Source organism: Danaus plexippus, assembly GCF_018135715.1.
Source record: "Danaus plexippus chromosome 18 unlocalized genomic scaffold, MEX_DaPlex mxdp_20, whole genome shotgun sequence".
Lineage (NCBI taxonomy): Eukaryota > Metazoa > Arthropoda > Insecta > Lepidoptera > Nymphalidae > Danaus > Danaus plexippus.
The window spans coordinates 3,492,828-3,498,827 of NW_026869853.1; the positions used below are offsets into that span (position 1 = coordinate 3,492,828).

At 28.1% G+C, this 6,000-nt stretch overlaps 1 long non-coding RNA gene across 1 annotated transcript in view; it reads right to left on the reverse strand.

Annotated features, from left to right (window-relative positions):
• Window positions 1–3,059, reverse strand: part of LOC133320326 (uncharacterized) — a 118,852-nt gene extending 115,793 nt beyond the window's left edge. Inside the window, exon 1 of the long non-coding RNA XR_009753717.1 lies at window positions 2,982–3,059. This is a non-coding gene — a long non-coding RNA (uncharacterized LOC133320326). The remainder of the gene's footprint in view (window positions 1–2,981) is intronic.
• Window positions 3,060–6,000: the final 2,941 nt, after the last annotated feature.

Genomic DNA, 6,000 nt, shown 5'->3' on the forward strand with positions numbered 1-6,000 from the left:
AAACGGGTAAATTTGTTCCTAATGGCGTGTTTTGTTTTTAATTTTCATCCGTAACAATTAGCTGAAGTTTTAAATGAATGAAACGAAACAATTTCACATTATTTATGAGAATTGGCAAACAACTGCGAACTCTTGAAACACGACGTTTTCTGTTTTAATACACAAAGTAGGAATAACATTGATATTTAAGGAAATATTATTACAATATATTGAGTACTTTTACACTTTTATGCACAATATTATTACTCAATTGTAACCGAGACAAAAAGTTTTAGTAGATTTAACATAAATTTAAATAAGAAAATATAGAATTAAAATTCATCAAGACGAGCAGGTTATCAATAGGCAACTAAGATATCAATTTCCACTTACTTTTACACTTTACTTTTCATGTTTATTTTATGAGACATTATGTTTTATACACGAGTATATACATTTTATTTACATCCAAGAGTAATGATATACATTATTGTATTTACGATTTATCACCCAATCCTCATAAACCGTAACATTCAAATATTGGGACTTTCGGTGGAAATTTAATAATTCAATATTTTAATTATTAATGTACACAAATGCGTAGTGGTTAATTATAATCTTTATACAAATTATTTCATACATTTCCAGGCCCTGAATGTGATTTAATAATAATAACGGGTGCAAGTACATTTCATATTAATTTTAAAAATGGCATTGCCTCATATCTTTGTTGTTTAAAGAACAGGGTTTATATTTTGAACATTTCTATTATACATCTCATTAATATTTGATAAAGCCTTTTGTGTTTGCTGATTTTATAGCTGCAATAAACGTTGTATTTGCTTGTACCAGATGTCAACTGAAGAACAATATTGATATGTTATTATGACTTTATTTATTTTTTAAATAATGTACAAGATCCTTAAAATATTTTTATATAACCAGACTTTTTGGTACCTATCAGTAAGAGTTACATTATGAGAGTATGTTCTATTTTGAAATCAACAAATAAATTTTCCGATAGTGAACGCTGTTCGTCTTTATCTAACCAGTTCGTAAACTTTCTGAGTAGTTCGGTTATACTCAAGTTTAAAGATGCCACCGCTTCTCCCCAACATATTAAAGTTCCACTCTAAATATGAGACGACATATTGACATTTCATTTTGGTGTGTTTGAAATTCCACGTGTATAAATATAGGTAAAAATGCCTCTTACCTTCCGGTGCATAAACAACCAAATGTTACCTTCATCTGAATTATAACTAGTCTCTCATATTATTAAATGTTATAAAATTGCAATAATTAAATAAATATATTCTATATAAGAGTATATAGATTTGCTTGGTACTGAAACAGTAATACACAAAGGAGTTTATGTTTAGAAATAGTTCGCCTGAGTATATTAAGGAATTTTTATTCGTTCATTCTAAAATACTTAGTTAAAATATTAAGCTATTCCTACCTTCGAAAAAACATTTTGCTTACATTAATTCCTAAAATTTTGCTATTTATTCTAAACATAGAGCAGGTTTCCGAAAATGCCTTGACGTCTATTTACTATATAGATATAAAATTTTATAGTAAGAGTCTGTTTTATAAATTAACTTTAATTCCAAATTATTATTAATATGAAGAGATAAAACAATATTGACTTTTAACAAAGTTTATATCAATCAACTAAAAGCAAATGTATACAGTTTGAGTGAGTTTTGTATTCTAAATTAATGTGCTTGTTTTATTTGTATTAATATAAAGAATATTTTGGACGTAACTGAGGAAACCGTATAACAACACCACTATGTATATATATATATATATGTGTGTGTGTGTGTGTGTATCAAACAGTAATCAAGACATTATCAGACACATTTTATATTAAGTAAATGCAGATGGTGTAAAAAGTTTACTTGTTTGATTGTCAAAAATAATTAACAAAATCGGATAATATTTTCGTCTTCATTCGAAACAATGATAATCATGGATTATAAGATATTAATTAAATTCTCAGCAACAAGTTCATAGTTATATTCTTATACTATTACAAGTATAGGTTTAATTCAGTAATTTTTTGTTTTTTTATCCTTTATGCACAAAATTTTGTTAATGAACTGTTTAGGTTCTATTTTTAACCGAACTGTTGATAATCGACTATAACTCATTGATTATGAGTATGTTACGCAAGCATAACCTGGGAATAATTTAGTACAACAATGGTGTTAAGTATCAAATGCTGACTTTGAGCCATCGGTGGGATTGGGAATTGGGTTCCAACACATATTCAGTCCGGAGTCAATCGTTGACTTAAAGACACCTCATTTAAATGAAACTAGTATTTTTCGGATAAACTACGCGTGATGAGACAAGACGTCTGCCCGTGATCACGGTTGCTGAAAAGTAACCGAAACGTCGGGAGTATGTAGTTTTTTACAAAAATAAATCAGGCGTAGTTTATCCGAAAAATACTAGTTTCATTTAAATGAATAAAACTCGCGAAAATCTTAGATCTCATTATTTAAAGACACCTCTCTATCAAGTAGTTAGATATAAATCTTAATTGTGAATTGAATATAGTTTTATAAGTAAAACTGAATTATCTTGCATCCTTCGCTGCCACCAAACGTAGTAACTAGTTCAATTGTTTAATAGAAATGTTATTGATAAAATATACATAGAGAATTTTTGACAGATTAACGTATCCTTTATGTGTGTAAACAACAGTAATGTTTATTTTTATAATTTAATCTATTCCTATATATTATTTGATAAAAAATTGCTTGGTCCACTTCTGCTACAAAAAGTAAGTCAATGCTTAAATAACTTTAGTAATTTATTTTAATCAAAATGACTTTCGGGTATATCATAATACGGTTCTGTCCTTATATTTTTTTTATATTTCAATTACAAGGTCATTGTTCTTTATCACATTGCATTAATTGATAGCTAGCAATTGATATTACTAATAGCCAGATCACGCATAGAAATAGACATAAAATAGTACTTACAAATACCGTGTCCCCCTCGAAACACAAGATACACAATATTCACAACTCACTAGAGACCAGACACCTCATGAGGTCTTCACAGACCAATCCTTAACAATTGACTGATCGTTGCCATAACTTCAATGTATCAAATGGCATTAGTTTTTAAACTACCTTCTTATAATGAGATCTAAGATTTTCGCGAGTTTTATTCATTTAAATGAAACTAATATTTTTCGGATAAACTACGCGTGATTTATTTTTGTTAAAAACTACATACTCCCGACGTTTCGGTTACTTTTCAGCAACCGTGATCACGGGTTCACATACATCTCGTCAGCCCAGGATCACGGTTGCTAAAAATAAATCACGCGTAGTTTATCCGAAAAATATTAGTTTCATTTAAATACCTTCTTATAACTTTAAATAATATTTGCAACGGTTGGAAAATTCACAAATGAAGTTTCTTACTGTTACCTATCATTACTGTTATTATTACAATGTCACAAAAATATACTTTGAAATTATATCAATCCCTAAAAAAGGGATACCAATTTCGTCCAAATATTAATATTACGACGAATTGATTTCTAGACTAATATAAATTTCCTTGCTTTGATCAATTTGTTGGTTTGATTTAAATATGAACGTCACAAGAGCGTAATGTTATTACGATCTAATTCGCAGACAGATCTATTAATTTCACGTTTCACGTCATAATGAGGAATCCACTTAACTAATATATTATAATCGCAATTCATGTGTCAAGTTGATATTTGTCGTATGGACACTAATACTATAATTTCATGGGCGTTCTAACTTTGATTAACTCTGCTTGGTCATGCTAAAACTCACATAATAATATTTTTATATTTTATTACAAATCATCATGTTGACCTCAGATGTAAAACGAACGATGAACATTTTTATACATGTTTGGAGAACTAATACTTATTAAAATTTTATTATTTTCGATAAAGTTTACAATAATTACCCATAATTAAAATAGGCAATGATTTAAAGCATAAAATTAAACAGAATATATTATCATGTAACGTTTAAGACTGCTATATTTCATTATTAAAATAGAATAAAGTCAATTGTGAAGGACTGGCTCTGTACTTGGAATTTTATTTCGTATAAAGTTGTTCAGACGGAAGAGGATGACTGTTTATTACCGACATGCGACCACCTGCTCCGACTGCATTTTAATATAAATAGTTCAGATCTGTTTGCAATATATTTTACACTATGACAGGTAAATTTGTTCACAATCTATCATTTAACATTCGCAATCTAAACCCATTTTATGTTTATCGAGAATCATATGTATGTATCGAGTCTGATTAACTGTATTAAATAGTTTTTAGAGATAAAACTATCCATATAGTAGTTCCTTATGTATATATATACACATATATATATATATATATATATATAACCTATAACTATATATATATATATATAACCTATAACTAGATAACCTTACTAGTAACTTCTCTCTAATTATCTACTTTATACATTACGAAATGTTGAAAATTATTGTTATAAGCAAAAAGAACATTAAATATAAAATTATTACTACTATATTTTTTCCATTTTATGTAGTAAAATCATCACAACGGAAGTCTATTGCAAGTGCAAGAATTAAAATCATTAGAATGTTATCAATCAGCGACAATTAACAACTTTCTAATACATAAGCCTTTATATATTTTTTTTTATTAAATACTATATAAAGACTAAGACATCTCACTCCAGGTGTGAACCAGAAGATTCTTGATTTCACACAAGAAATATCATGATTTCCCTATCCTGATAACAGAGTCACATAGTGTTCCATATAAATTTTCGAAATATTATATATGTTATTATAATATAGGGCTAAATATTTCCTTATTTCCTGGAACCTGTGAGTGGTTGCGGCTCGCACGCTATTTAATTTAAAAAAAATGATACTCATGTAAAATTCAAATTATTTTAAATTTTTTATTGGATTAAGTTTTAACTGTTTCTTGAAGTCTTCGGATTAAAATAACCTTAACTGCTACATGTATTCAACAAATTAATTCCCCGCTGCCCAAATTCTTTTAAGCGTTTTTTCACACGGACCGTTTCTTTCACCAAACTGCGTCCCTTAAACCTGTTGAGGTCTGTGGAAGAATTCAAAACCAGGTAAAAATTGCAGGATATTTTGATTTTTTTGAAGAATTTTGGGTATAAAAAATAATACAACTGTAATATAAAATTAAAAATCTTTTCTTTAATATCACCTTCATTGACCAACAAATATTCATAAATCCATATTAACAAATAATAATGTTTGTAAAATAAATTTGTTTCTTGTTTACATCAGAGTGAGCGAGATAGTAGTTTCCATCATTCCTGCCCGACTGAACTAGGAAACCCCACATCCCAAACTTACTCGTTCCCAAGTTATCAACTGTTGAACTTCTTTTTTTTCTTATTCGCGAATATTCATTTAAATGAAAATAATATTTTTCGGATTCGGAAAAGCAACCGAAACGTCGGGAGTATGTAGTTTTAAAAAAAATAAAATACGCTTAGTAATCCGAAAATTATTAGTTTTATTCTTTTATAAAAATTACCTATTTTTTTGTCAATTGCCCCCTTTTTGTGTTTTATTTTTGCTATTCTTTTGTATATTATTAAGAAACTGCCATCTCTAAAGGATTTAGATCGACTTAACCTGTAGTCCTATACTGATATGATAGAATGAATATATAAGGACGATACTTAATAATTTTTATATACAGCATAAAAAATATATTTGCCTGTAAACATTTTATACAGGAATAAACTTAGCACAAAACAGAAGCGACGTTACAAATGTTACAGTAATTTATGATAAACCACTTATCGAATTCAAATTATTCTATTGTTTGAAAGTTTTTTAGTTCCGTTTTACATTTTCATTCTATTTTTTGGAAATAAATTGAAATTTGACGTCCGTTCGAATAAGACAAATTGGTTGGAATTATTTAGTATCAAGGTTATAGTATTAATTTGAATATATACC